At 48.6% G+C, this 14,833-nt stretch overlaps 2 long non-coding RNA genes across 3 annotated transcripts in view; one reads left to right on the top strand and one right to left on the bottom strand.

Moving 5' to 3' along the window:
* The window catches only part of LOC310676354, a 49,063-nt gene extending 35,030 nt beyond the window's left edge, over positions 1-14,033 (bottom strand). The window contains exon 1 of the long non-coding RNA XR_014510484.1: positions 13,280-14,033. This is a non-coding gene — a long non-coding RNA (uncharacterized lncRNA). The remainder of the gene's footprint in view (positions 1-13,279) is intronic.
* The window catches only part of LOC310676347, a 331,795-nt gene that overhangs the window by 163,470 nt on the left and 153,492 nt on the right, over positions 1-14,833 (top strand). The window lies entirely within an intron of this gene.

A 14,833-nucleotide genomic window follows, 5' to 3' on the forward strand; every position in this document is an offset into this window, starting at 1 on the left:
TAAAATTTCCTTTCTGCTTCTTCTCTTCCTTTCCTGTACGGAACTTTTTTTGTTTGTTTCCTATGCCTTTTGTGCTTGCTGAGAAGGAATATAATTTTCCGCTAGTGTATCTTGACGCGCAGGTGTTTTCTGGGCGGGTGTTGGGAAAGGCAGCATTTTAATAAGCCCTCAAGATTTATCATATCTTTATCTGTGTGTAAGAATCTCACCAAAAAGACTCTCCGATCTTAGCTCACTTGGAAGAAAGTTCTATTGAGATCAGTGGGACTCTACTTTGAAGCAGTATCAACAATGACATGGTATCTTAAAGATTTATCGTGGCATAAAGTTTCGTGAGTCATGAGACAATGTTGGCTAATTTTTAAGGTGCCACGAGACCTTGGTTTTCTGCAATATGTAACAGGGTTATCTCTCTGCAAATTCTTTCAATTTAATGTGTTTAGGATGGGGATGCGTGTCAACTGTTTAAAATCTGAAATAACTATTTATAAAATGTAGTAGGCTGTAGTATAAGCTGCTTTGAAACTACACTATAAAACATTCAGGTCGGTGCTACGCATGGTTACTCAGGTGAGTTCAGCTAGCCCCATTCCCAAGCAAGGGCCTAGAGGTTGAAGCCTAACTAAGAATATTTATTGTCATTTATGTCCCATGGACATCAGTGTGGTATACCTTTGGGCAATTTTGGAACGGGGTTTTTAAGAAAGATACTAATGGAACCGGGGTGTTTAAGAAACGTAATGCTCCTTCGTGTACTTCTTGGTCCTTAGTCAAGATTTCTCAACTTCCCAGTAGGAGACAGGTCTCCAAGTAGTGAAGATTGTTTTAAGAATGGAGAACTGACGCCCCATATCCTAGCACAATGCTTGGAACAGAAGTTCTTTCCTGTAGATGTCAATGGAATTTGCTTCCTTGTAATGTGTGCCAACCTAGCAGTTCCAAAGCACACAGTGCAAGTAGATAAATAGGTACCGCTCCGGCGGGAAGGTAAACGGCGTTTCCGTGCTCTGCTCTGGTTTGCCAGAAGTGGCTTAGTCATGCTGGCCACATGACCTGGAAGCTGTATGCCGGCTCCCTCGGCCAATAAAGCGAGATGAGCGCCGCAACCCCAGAGTCCGTCACGACTGGACCTAATGGTCAGGGGTCCCTTTACCTTTACTTTAACGTGTGGCTCAGATTACAGGCATTGTACCTACAGAAGTTGATGAGAAATCTGTACAAAAGCTCATGGGTTTCCAGGCGCCCAATCTCAATCAACAAACCCCTCCAGCTTACATGCCATGTAAAGGGGTCCTGATCTTGGAAGGAAATCCCAGTGGAGAAAACTCTGTGGGTCTTATTTTCTAGTCCCTGCCTGCCTGAAATAGGGGGCAGGACTTAACGAGATCAGTTATGTTTCTGCCACACATTTTCCCCGCTTTTGGAACTGATTCATGTATATATCGTTCCAGAATAGGAAGCTTTAGGATTCCACAGCAAGATATTGAAATATATGTAGCTAGCAAATCATTCTCCCTCATCTGAATATGTTTCTTCACCTCTATTGACTTTTGAGAACTTCTGCCCCCTCGCTCTAAACCAGAATTGTATAACAAACAACGCTTGAATTGAAAGTGAAACCATAAGAAGATACTTCCGTTGAATAGGGTAAACTGCACTTTTCCCTTGACTCCACAGTTTTCAATGTTTCCCCCGCACCCTCTTTATTCTTTATTTCCCCCTATCATGTATATAAGTAGACCTGCGAACTGATGATAACTTAACTGAAGATGCATCTTGTGAAGTGGACTCTAATCCATGGCACAATGCATTTGTTGGGTGTTTATTTCAAGAAGTCAACAACCCGACTGTGTTGTCTTTGCTGCAACAGGGCTATCAGAAATGCATTGATATGTTATGCTTCCAAGCGTGGTAAGAGACTGCAATTAAATCAGTCGCAGTTACTTTATATACCAGTAAAGACTCCAAACGCGGAATAACCAAATCACCAGGAATAGACCAACACACCCTCTTGACTCCTTTTCATAGAATGACACGCTAACTAATCCCCAGGGCTGCGCCCGTCCAATCACCCTTCCCCGCCCATTTCTTCTGCAAAATGTTTAAACTTTAAAGGGCTTCTCTTAGAATGCCTACGATTATCCTTTCATGCTGTCTGTCATCTTCATTTCACACGACTGGACGCTAAATTGCCAAAAGTGTATCTTAAAAGTCTGGCAGGTTCTCTTGAGCTTTCCTGGGCAACAGTCTACTTCATCAGATGCAAGAGTACAGACCTCGGAAGTAGCGCAACATCTGTTGGCAGGCGACTGCGCTTTCTCTCTCCTCTCTCTCTCTCTCACCAATGAGGTCCACAGTAAAAAGCAACAATTAAAAATAGTAGAAGGAAAATGAAACAAAGCAATAGACTATGCAGAAACATGAAATAACTGCGAACTCATTCCCTAACGCTGTTAACACCGGTCTACATTCACAATAGAATCGGGGCCATCCGTGGGCTCAGAAACTGCTAACGAGGTTATGGCGTTTAAAAATCAGTATCTGAAGCTAAAGAAAAGAAAAAAACAACTCTCGGAATAAGACCTGGCACACCTCTTCCCCCTTACACACTAAAGGTATGGGGCAGGCCCCCTTAGGTATAGCGTGGTGTAGTAGTTAGACTAGGACCTTGGGAATCTGGGTTCAAATCCCATTCAGACATGAGGTTCACTGGGTGACCGTGGACCAGCCTGCAAGGCCAAAACCACTTCAAAGAGAACAAGATCTAGATTTACACGCGATGGCTCAGAAGATAGATGAGAACTTAGTGTGGCGCTGAAGTTTATCCTCTGCAGCCAAATGCCCCTCTAGTGCAGAGGGCACTCCAGGGTAGCAGAGTATTTAACACAAGGTGCCACTAAGTGTGGTTGTTGTTTTTAAAATGTCGCTATTGAACTTGCTACTGCCACTGCCTAAAATGGGGCGTGGAGAAGTCCTCAAGACGTTGATTCGAAGCATCCTGAGATCAAGTCTGGTGGGAACCATATTAGACAAATGTGGTCAGGGCAGAGATGCCACTGGCCCTCTTCAACCCACCTTGTAGCGTGTGTACGTGTCCGTTGAAAGAGATTTGAATCAAACGAACAGCTAACTAAGGAGTGGAAAATATTTTTTCCTACTTTTGAACTTCGGTAGCCAATTACAGACAGATTGCCTAAGATTTGACTTGAGAAATGCAGCAATAAATATAGAACAGGATTTCTATGTGGCCGTCTCTGTCTCTGTCGTTACTCTCTGAAAGGCTATGTCCTCTTTGGGCAATTGGTGTAGAAGTTGTGTAATAAATAATAATATTTGATAAATGTTTAGAAAGTATTGAGTGCATTTATGGGGCAATGAATGTACCCGCAGCCAATGTCGTCGATGCAAACACCCACTCATTCCATCAATGTAAAGCGAAACAGGACGGAGTCCAATCTAACCCACACAGTCTTGGAAGTAAACTCTGCTCAATAAACTGGGCTTAACTTCCGAATAAACATGCCCACAACCTGTTTGTTGAGCAAAGTGCGTCTTTCATTGATCCTCACAACAGGCTCATGAGGTTGTGAGACAGCCGCCCTTCCCGTTTTACAGACGAGAAACTGAGACCCAAAAAGTTCCTGACAGAGCGAAGCCAAACTGCCTGTTATCTGGCTGCCCCGTGTAAAATGGTCATTCCCTGAGCACTTACTTCGAAACAAGGGTGCCAACTAGAATAATAAATGGGGGGGGGGGCGCGGCGGAAGGTAAGCACCGCCTTGCAAAATCGATCACAAGATGCGGCGCACGCACACACACCATCTGAATGCCCATAAACTTTTGGGGTGCCTAGCCCCCTCAAATATTTTATTGGGGGCCCTAGGAGTTGACTCATATGCTTCTAAAAATATTATTAAAAAGCACGGAACATACTCTTGAGTAAGCATGCATGTATGCGACCAGGCTGCAGAATTCGGCTATTCCTTTATCAATACGGATACCTGGCATTACCCCCAGGTTGCCTTTTGAGTCAATTTAAACTCTTAAATAACACATCAACCAACTTTCCAATGCTGGCAGTCAAAACCTTTGGCGTGGTAGATGCTACCACGGGGCCAAGGCTAGCAGCGCTCACCTTGGATGACACGCACGTGTCTTTTTGCTAAGCGGCAGGGGACTGACAGCTCTTGCGTGTGCCAAATAGGCAGCCGGTGTGGTGTGACCTGGTGCCGAGATCCCTACAAGGGCAAGATCCGAATGCATGGACAGTCTTTAGACCTGCCTTGGAAGCAGTGTAACTTGCTCCTGTAGAAAAGTGGTTCACACCATCCGCATGACTGTGTGTGTGTGTGTGTGTGTGTGTGTAGGGCCATTTGGCCCAGGACCTTAAGCTCAAAGGTGGCCTCAGATTTAGGCACGTTAAATTTTGGGTAAGTTTCCCAACTTATGTTGTTTATGCACATTGGACCAAAATGCGACACACACTTTCTCAGCTTGAAAAGCAGGTGCTGATTATCTCTGAGGTTTCGCTCTGTTTTTGGTGCTTTTCCCCGCTGCTGCCATCTTTGTTTTTATTATCACAGAATCATGGAATTGTAGAGATGGAAGGGACCCTGAGGATCATCCTAGTCCAAACTCCTTGCAAGACAGGGATAGGCAGCTGTCCCATGCGGGGATCGAACTTGCAGCCTTGTTCATTATCAGCACCGCGCTCTAACCAACTCAGACCTCGAAACAAAATTAAAAAAAAAAATCCTTCCAGTAGCACCTTAGAGACCAACTAAGTTTGTTATTGGGATGAGCTTTCGTGTGCATGCACACTTCTTCAGATACACGAAAGCTCATACCAATAACAAACTTAGTTGGTCTCTAAGGTGCTACTGGAAGGATTTTTTTAATATTTTGTTTCGACTACGGCAGACCCACATGGCTACGTACCTGTAACTACAACTCAAACCTGGCAGTGACTCGGGCCTCTCTAGACCACCCGTTTATTTCTGGAGGAGTGCAACCTTGAGTTGCAAGGCTGCGATCCTGTGCATAGCTCCCTCCGAGTGATCCCCCACCGACCACGGTGAGGATCCGTCCGGTCCTGGAAGGGAAGGGCGGGCGGAGTTGCGCAAGTGCCTTCCACCTTGCATGACAATCCTGGCGGCTCAACCCAGTGACGCCCCCTCCCCGAAGTCTAGCTGATCTGGTGGGGAAGATATTTTTGTTTAGATGCATGCAAAGAGGTTTGGCACTGACCTGCAAGCGTTCATTTGCGGGTGGTGTCGCCTGGCTGTTTTCAGTGTGTGGCCTCTTCACAGTGAAAGAGCCTACAAAGTTTCAACTAGGGGACACAGCCAGGTGAGCCCCCCCCCCCCCACCTCGAAGGAGAATATCCCTCTGGGAACCTACAGTGTCTAGCCAGGCAGTATACCCCCTTTTTTTAAAGGAATGCTTTTAAAAAGTGTTTCTTTTCTTTCTTTTTTAAAAAAACCAAGTAAGGTGATGTTATGCCAGATGTGCCTATCTGATGAAAACGACCGTTTGGTTTAATTTAGTGTTAGTTTATTAGGTTTACATATCGCTTCACGCAGCCAGAGGCGCCTGGGAGCCATTTACAGTATTAAGATGCAAAACTCACAACCATTTAATAAAGCAGTACATTAAAAAAAACAACCCTAAAACAGCACAGAATATCCACTGGCGGAACAATTCTGGTGGCTCAAACCAGAATTTGGTGGGTCGTGCAAGAAAAAGTTCCATCCGAAATGGCTAGTCAGCTCGTGGTGGGGAATGCTTGGTGGCGGTGATTTTGTTTGGCCCTGGGCATGAGGTAAATCCTGTCCATTGCGAGCAAACTGCTCTCGGAAATGGAGGCCTCCTTTAGGTCCAGATCAATCCAATCCAACAATCAAATTCGGGATTGTTCTCAGGGTAGCTCTCCCTGGAACTTTTAGCGATACTGCTGGTTTGTGAGTTGCACCTTTCGTGAACCAGCCCACTGAGTACCCTTGGAGCCACTTTTCGTGGCAAGATCTCATGGTCAAGATCATTTCTGGAAAACAGCTTGAAAAAGACGGAATATTTTCCCCTCATTCCTCCCCCCGCCCCGTTTGTTTTCTTCTTCTTCTTCTGAGAAACAGGCTCGCTCCTTCTCCAAATGAACATTGCCTACACCATACAAGGCCTTCTTCACACGTGTATGGTCAGCACGGCCTCTAACCTTGACAGCTGGCAGCTGAATGAGTCAACTAATTCTGCGATTAAATTCTGCAGCAAGGTGCGTCGAAGGTGGGAGATCCAGGCTGGTCTGAGGATACCTTAATTTCTTAAGTTTTCTGGGAGATCAGGAGGGCGACTCGCAAAGGAAACTCCCCCACCCGCCCCTCTCCCACCTCGCCGACTTTGCCTGCTTCTTTCTGGTGACTGCGGCGCAAAGCGCGTCCAGCTGGGGAATGCCGTTTGCGCTTCCTTGGCCAGCCAGGAGCTGGCGCTGCGCACGCTGGAAAGGCACCGGCAAGTCCCCTAGGAGGAAACGGGGGGAGAGGAGGGGACCCTTCTGGAGAAGGAGCGCCCGACCCGAGGCTGCTGCGAGTGAGCCGAGGGACAGGGGATCCGGGCTCGGCAGCGCAGGCTGCGATCGCCGTCTGCTGGCTACTCCTCGGCTCCGGATTCTGCAGCGGGGGACTGGGAAAAGGGGGTGGGGTAGGGTGTTTGAGGACTCCCTGCTTCACGCCACTGGCTCCCCACTGGCTCCTGCCCCGATTCCCCCACCCTACTCTACTGCAACTTCCGACCGAGCGCTTTCTCCGCTCTCTTGCGCAAATTCCCCCAAGTCAACCCAAAGCGAGTCTTCTCAAATTCTCAATTTCATTTTCAGAAGCGTGTTCTAATCCACTTAGCAAAAGACCTAGGGGGCTGACACACGCTATCTAAGCAGGGCCAGTCGTGATCCTCATTCTCAGTGAAGAGTTTCAAAATTCACAAGCTATTTGTGATTTGGGAATCTTTTCCAGAAGGTGAACCAGTCCTTTCCCTTTCACCTTTCACAAAGGCCTCCCACTCTGACGGTTCTCCTGCAGATTCCTGAGCCCCCTCTCACCCCCGAGGCGATGCGGCTATAATGTTTTGTTGCTGTTGTTGTTGTTGTTGTTTTGTTGTTGTTGTTGTTGTTGTTGTTGTTGTTGTTGTTGTTGTAGTAGCTTCCCAGCTCACTGGGTGAAAGCGTTTGGAGAATCTCTGGAGCTTTCGAGTCGGGGCTCACCCCTGTGAACAGTGCTCACACATATAATTCAAATTTCACAGCTGACCTGTTCTGAAAAACCTCAATCAGCTTCTAATTGAAGGGAAAACAAAATATTGCTTCCCTACAGCAGAGCTAACGATTTAATCATTATATCAGACATTATAGCTTTTAATTAGGCTAATGCTGATACTGTATGGAAAAGAGATAATTCAACACAGTTCTTGATGGATTCTGTAATTGGGTTAACGGAGGGAGCAGTTGAGGGAAGAGACGTCAATAATATTCAAGCCGCGTCTATAGCTACCACCAGGTTTATGAATGAAAGGATAGAAACGGGGCGGGGGGAGGCAGAGGAAAGGGCTGAAACTTCGCGCAGGAAATGTTTCTCTCCAACCTGCCCTGTGCCGCCCCCTGGAAAGTTCCCGAGGACGAAATGGAGTCACCGGGAGGACCAAATTCTGGTCACTCCCAATATCGGAACCTCTTTCTCCTCGGATCGCGAAGTCCCTGCAATTGGTGTTTGTTTTCTCCGCGCTGGGGTTGAAATGCAACCCCGCGTGCCTATCAGCGAGATGTGAAAAGCGGCTCCTCCACGTCGTCTGCCCACATTTTGTCATTATCCCTCGACAAAACTGACTTGATGTGTCTCGCAGCTGAAGAGAAGTTGACATCTCTGCTCCCCGAAATCTAGGGGAAAGCGTTCCCTCGAGCGACGGCTTTCGTCTCCTCCTTCAAAAGGAAGGAAAAGCGAGTGTATATAAATAACCTCACATTTGAGGGAATACGAACAGGAGCGACTTGGGCGCATCGGAAAGGGAGTGCCCACCCCTGTGGAAACTGGAATTAGTTTAAGTCAGATTCCCTTTTCGTAGAGACAAAATTCAGCTGAGGATTCTTGTTGCATTTTAAAAATTATTATTAATGGCCAAACGGGGCGAAGGGGCGCTGACTTTCCTTCTTAATCCCCTCGTTCGGGACTGAAAATAATTAAAGACCTGCCCACTATATTGAGGTGAAATTAACAACAACGACGACGACAAAAACAGTTTTAGATGAAGCTATGAATCTAATTACAATATCCAGAGGAATGCTGTCTAGTAGCACACATGGATTTGTGCTTTCTGCCCTGTAATAAAGACAACCAGCCGATGTTTAGATGTTGCCGAGCCAGCTGATACACTTCCCTCCCAACCACCCGCAATTCGGATAAAAATCTATTTTCCATACATTCTGGGGCAGCTTGAGAGCGACTGGCTAAGGAGCGGCTGTTCCCACTGCCTCCAATTCTGCTTGGCACGTTGACATTAGAAAAGACAAGCAAGGCTACAACAGTGGTTTTCGTTGCACGAATATAAATGGCTACATTAGAACCCGTATTTTGAGCCGCAATTATGGCAGAGAACGAAGTTGGCGATCTCTGCGCACAAAGGGCCCCTTCTTCTCGGGGGCCCGGTGCCCGCCGCCGTTTGGAGAGGCGGGTTTGCTGGGAAGTTGGGAAGAGGACAAGCCTGGCGCTTTTTGCAGACGCTCTTCCCTGTTCTGGGAGCGGTGTGCTAAGCACGTGTAACCAGGCCTGAACCTTCCAATGGGCGTCCTGGAATGCGAGTTCCCCCTGCAAGGTTGGAGCACACCCTTTCGTCACGCTTTGTCAGGGAGAGAGTCTTTTATAAGCTGTTTGTTTATATTATGCCTTAACTAGACTCCCGGCACAATATTGTTTTGAAAGAGAAATATTCTCTATTGTGATCCATCCTTGTCTTATTTTGTCAGTAATTACAGCAGAATTAAACGGGTCATTGATAAAGTTCCATTGACACAAACCCCTGTAATTAACAGTCTGAATGCACCTTAAAAAAAAAAAAAAACCATTCCTCAAGAGTTGTAATTTTTGAGTCTTTGTGTTGTTAAAGGGATACACGTATAATAGGAGAGGACCAGAATTGCTTAGAAAGAGCCGTGGCTAATTCCGGATTCCACCTCCCCACCAACCAAAAAAACACACACCCTCTAGACAGCCCAATCAGTAATGCTTTCTAAGCTCTGACTGATCAGAAAAACAACACCACCTTTAAGACTAATAATAATAATAATAATAATATGAGCAGAATAATATATATATATAGTGATTTATAGGATTCAATACCCCCACCCTGCTGCAACGATATTGTTGTGACATTAAATGTTTCAGGCTCTCATAGGATGGCACGCCTTGAGTAGGAAAATTAAGAAAACAACAACTATATTGTAAAAAGAACAAAACAAAACAAAAAGCCGGGTACTTTTTAAAGGAAGGTTATTGCGTCGCGTTCTCAAGGATGAGACACGACCACTGCTTTGGAAGGAAATGCCAGGGCAATTTCGAGCACTGATGCCTCGCACGAGGTGCCATCGAACCGCATTTCTGTAGCCTGCCTGGCCGGCCCCTCAAGTAGAAAAGACACCCCTCCATCAAAGTCCAGTCAAGACAAACTGATAAGGAAAAACCTCCGACTGAAGGCAGCAGAAGTGAGCTAACTCCTCGCCGCTGCCCCCTCTCCCACCGCCCCTTCCCGCTTCCAAGCCATTCCCTGTTATTGCAAATTAGATTAACCACCCAGGCTTCAATATACATCTGACACGGGGTTCACCGGAGAGCGGAGGATCATCCACTCCAATCTCTCTTTCCCCCCCACCATCGGAGCATCTCCCATAAATTACATCTTGTCCTTTAATACACTTTTCTATGAGATTAAAACATCACTTTGACACGGTTTGCAGTCACGCAGCCGCATCCCCCAAATTACTTCGAAAAACAGCAAACAAGGCGAGACATCTAAATAATCTCCCAAATGCTGTTTCTGGACGTTTCATTACGCGCAGAGGGGAATACACCCCACCTTTGCGCCATTTAATGCCGTTAACCTCTCCTTTTACGAGCAGGAGTCGAGTTCTAGGGAGTGAATCCTGTTTTCTTTAAGATCAGGGTGGAAGGCGATTGTTATCCTAGTCTTGGTATAAGCTGGAGGTTGATCAGACATAGTAGGAAATTATTATTATTATTATTATTATTATTATTAACAACAATAATAATAATCTGGGCTATGTTTTTGGGGCATGCTTAAACTTTCTGCTGTGACTGTTTTTGGAAGCCTATTCTTCGAGTTAGTTGCTCGTCCTATAACTTTCCTGCAACTCATCCCTCGGTCCTCCGAGCCCCGCCGTGCGGGGAAGACAGGCTTTATGCGCAAAAAATGAGAGTGCTACTCCACTGAGACTGTGGTCCGGATAGATGCCTGGGCCATCGGGCTCTGTAGCTCACCCCGATGCCCCCTTTTCTCCATTATTGGTGTGTGTGTGTATCGAATTATAGTGAGAGTGGGTGGTTCGGAGGGCGGTTGTTTTGGGGACATCATACCGTGCCCATGACACTTGACCTTCCGAGTCCTTCTGAGCTCGTTGAAATCGAAAGGCAGAGCCCAGAAAGGGTTACAGGAGAGATGTACGGAAAGCCATACTGTATAGTACAATCTCTCTCGTCCTCCTGTTTTCTACCTCTCTCTTTAAGCTGCTCACTTAGGATATATTCAGCTACACACCCACCCACCCAAGATTATTCACATCAGGGATCCAGTCCTTTTCCAAATCAATTTTTATGAAGGAATGTTGCTACTTTTTCTGCACTTCAACTCAGCGAACTTCCTTTGGGCGTCGGTGGGTTGTTTTTATTCGTTTTAAAATTAAGCCCGCAACCAGCATCTGCGGGATGCGCAATCTAAACAATTTTTTGCAAACACTCCTTTTTTTTTTAAGTTATTTTGTACACATTGATGCCCTAAATGGTTCTTAGGCTTCTGGTAGAGCAAGACAGGGGAGGGGTGTGCGTGTGTCCACGCGAGATAGGGGAGGGGTAGCAAACTCTTTCCCTCTTCCACTTCTGTTCCCTCTCAGGACTCTCTCCTCGAATTATTTAATGTTGAGTTTGTTCCGGGATTTGGCCCCAAGACACCTCACCTAGTGACACCGCGGAACCATTCACGTGTGAAAGTAGCTTTCGGAGGAATAGCCCTTATGAGGCTACGTGATGCGAACTCCTTGCTATCCGATTTCCGCCATACTGTTGGCAAGACACGCTTCAGACGTCCAGAGAATCCGGGACTGAGGCGGAGCTGGGCATGGCTTACCCAACACCTTTAGATCAGAGGGTGACAGCCTAAACGCAGGTATGTTTACCTGGAACCAAACCCCGCGGGGTTCATCGGCCCTCCTTACCCGCAAAGAAGTTGCGCGTAAAAATGCAGCCTCGGCTGCGATAGGGTCGCAGCACAAGAAAGTGAAAGTCTGTGTTGTTCCATTGCTCCCTCCCCCCCCCCTTTTTGGGACTATAACCCGCCTCGAGTAAAATGGATGAGGCGAAGTACACACGTATAAACAAATAGGTTTCGAAACGCTGCGTGGCAGCTTTAGAGTTACGCAGAGCTCTGCTTTCCATTCTTCTTGATGAAGAGCTCTGTGTAGCTAGGAAGGTCGCTTCCGCCCAGAGGGCCTCGAGAACGCCGGGCTCCACTTGCTCTGGGTTCCAAGACAGTTCGATTATCTAGAACCGAACTGGGCGGCCTTTTCCTCTTCCTCCCGCATCCTCACTGACTGTGTGTGACCCTATGATGCTCAAGTAAGTGCGCACAGGATTGCGCCCTGCTCGGCACATTTGACACTGCGATCTTTGCTCTCAAAGCCGGCGCAGACGTTTTGTCTCTCTTCCTTTCTCTTTTCCTCTGCCCCCTTTCCGTTTCTCTCTCTTCTAGGTAGGCTATCAGGACACCACTTTGCCCTTTGAACAAAGAGGCTTTCAAGGCGACCCCCTCCCCTTCTCCAGGCTGCCCGGGGATCAATGCGCTCAAACGGGTTTATAATGGGTTAATTGACTGAAGCTGCTATCACATTTAAACACCTGTTTCTGCCAGGAGCCAGATCCGTTTTCTCCCGAGACTGAGTGGTGCTCAGATCTCCGGCTTCTGGCGGTGCCTCCTGAACCACCTCCCTGGTCCAGATTCCCCCTCCAACCCGGTTCAGCTACCTCCGGCGAAAGCGGGAGAAAACTCTGCGGCTGGAAACATACAGCGTCTTTAACGTGGTGGGTTTATCGATTGAAGGGGTCTCCTCGTCTTTTGCTCAAGAAAACCTAACGGGATTGGGATTCAGCACGAAGGGAAATAGATTTCCACCGGCCAAGAGGTCGTGTCACATTCTGGGCGACCCTCAGGTTACATGAAAGTGTGTGTGTGTGTGTGGGGGGTTCCTTAACCTCTCCCACCACCCCAGCTAAAACTCGCTGGTGACTGTTTGCGGCGTTTTCACCAAAGAACTGTAACTAGGTTCTTTAGAGCCGCGTTTCCTGGGAGAGAGCCGATCCCAGAGTAGGCAAAGTTTCTTTCTGCCTTGGGTAAGGCCGCGGGGTCACGCAAACCCGAACAGCTTCTGCTTTCTTCAAGCCTACCCCCCCCCCCCGCCATCACACCCCGACTTCCCACGTGGACATGTCAATTGCCGCTCTCTGCCCAAATGGAAACCAACCCCTGACACCAAAAAGTAGCCCGCCTGTATCCCTCCCTCCCCCTCGCAGTTCCCTTGCTCGGGGAGAAAATGCGTAAAAACCGAACAAAATTTAAGTCGGCTTGCTGAGCTTCCACCCACCCTTTCGACTGTCCCGCTGAGCTGGGGAGTGGGCTGTGTGTGTGTTTGTTGGGGAGAGAGAGAGAGAGAGAGAGAGAGAGAGATTCTCTCTGTGTATGTGTGGGGTGGGTCATCTATTTTTTTAAATATTTTATCATAAAAGTGAAGGTCCCCCCCCCCCGCCCGCTCGTCACGCATCTCCACATGGATCCCCATCGATCAAGCAGCAACGGAAAGCTCTTTGGAGCCTCTCGTCGAAAGTTGCAAGCGCGCCTCCCCCTCAGGAAACTCCTGGCGGAGCCCCCTCCCTCCCCCTTTTCCCTCTCCCACCCCCCACCCCACCCCGCAGGGCGACCCACCCACCTTCCCCCCTTCCAAAGTTAGAGGCACACTTACAGTTCCAGCTTTCTTCTCTTCCCCCCACTGCGGAGAGGACAGCAGGGCAGGGGCGCAGCCTCTCCCGCAGGGCAGCGCAGGGCGAGTTGCCTTGGCCACCTTCCTTAGCGCTCGGCTGGCTGGCTGGATCCCTAGGCGGGCGCAAGCGGTGCGCAGCGGCTCTGGCTTTGGCCCCGGGGTAACCGACCCTCTTCCTCCCTCGCTTTAACTCTCTCTCTCTCTCTCTCCCCAGACCCACACCCTGCCCATGGCAGGTTCGGCAACCGCTGCGCCACAGCCCGGAGCGCCGAGCAGCGGACGCGCAGACACTCGTTCACGCACACCCCTCTCTCTTTCCCTTTCTCTCTCTCTCTCTCTCCTCTTTCTCGCTCCCTCTCTCTCTCATACACATGGACGACCGCGCTGCACACACACACACGCACACACACACACACACGGAGAGAGAGGCTGGGAAATGAAATTTATTACTGATACCAAAAAGAAAAGAGGAAGACTTTCAAGACAATTTCAAGTTATTGTTTCTGTCTGGAGAGGAGGGGGGGGGGGGGAGAGAAACCAAACAAACCCGAGCAAGAGCGAGCGCGCGAGCGGGAAGGGCTTCCCCCCACTCCCCGCTTTTCCTTCTCTTCCTCTCTCATCCCCCCCTCCCAACCCTGGAACATAATGAAGCGCTTTTGTGTGGCGCGGAACAATACCAAACAAGTATTCTAATAAATAGCCACTTTCCCCCTCCTTTCCGCGTCTCGACGGTGAATAGAACCTAGCAGTTGCTTGGAGAGCAGCTGGGACGCGGCGAGAAGGGAGGTGGAGCCCGGGCATCCCTTGCGCGCCTGCCCGGCTCCCCCACCCCCCCAAATCCCCGCTCCGTCTTCTGCGCACACCCGCGCGGATCCTGGCCCACTTTCTTTGCTTGCGCCCCTCTCCTCCGAGGCGCCTTCCAGCGCCCGGCTTGGGAGCCGGAGTTGCTCCGTCTACCTGTCTTGCGCCTTTTTACCTCGTGGCGGACTGATCTGAGACCGGGCTCCGCGGGCTATCCTTATCTCGTTTCGTTTAGGATCCGAGCTTAAGATCCCTTCTTCTCCCCCTCTTTCCCCTATTCTCAAGCGTTCTGCGCCCGCTGAGAGCGGATCCCACTTTCCCTCGCGCGCCCTTCCGCCTAGAAGGGAAAGTGATTCGGCGCCCCTTTCCCGCCTCCCGGAGGGCTGGCTCGGCAGGGGGTTTCTCTCCCCCTTTCTTTCGTCCATTAGGGCTACTTTGTGTGTGTCCTCCGGCTACCCGCTTAAACTTTTCATTCCTCTTTTCCAAAAGCCTCACCAAGGGCTTCGCCACCGTTTGCACTATTAACATCATTCTAATTATAAAACTTTTCCAGTTTTCTTATTATAGGTGTGTGCTTCTGAGGTTTATAATAATAATAATAATAATAGTATTTACTTCCTCCCCTCAAGTTTTTTTTTGGGGGGGTTGGCGGCGGCATCCTTCTGAGCTTATTCTCCCTGCCCGCCCCCGTCCTTTCCCCTAGCAATAGGGGGTGAGCTGCGTCCAGACTGGCTA

The sequence above is a fragment of the Podarcis tiliguerta genome, assembly GCF_965153285.1.
Source record: "Podarcis tiliguerta genome assembly, chromosome: 4".
Taxonomy (NCBI): Eukaryota; Metazoa; Chordata; class Lepidosauria; order Squamata; family Lacertidae; genus Podarcis; species Podarcis tiliguerta.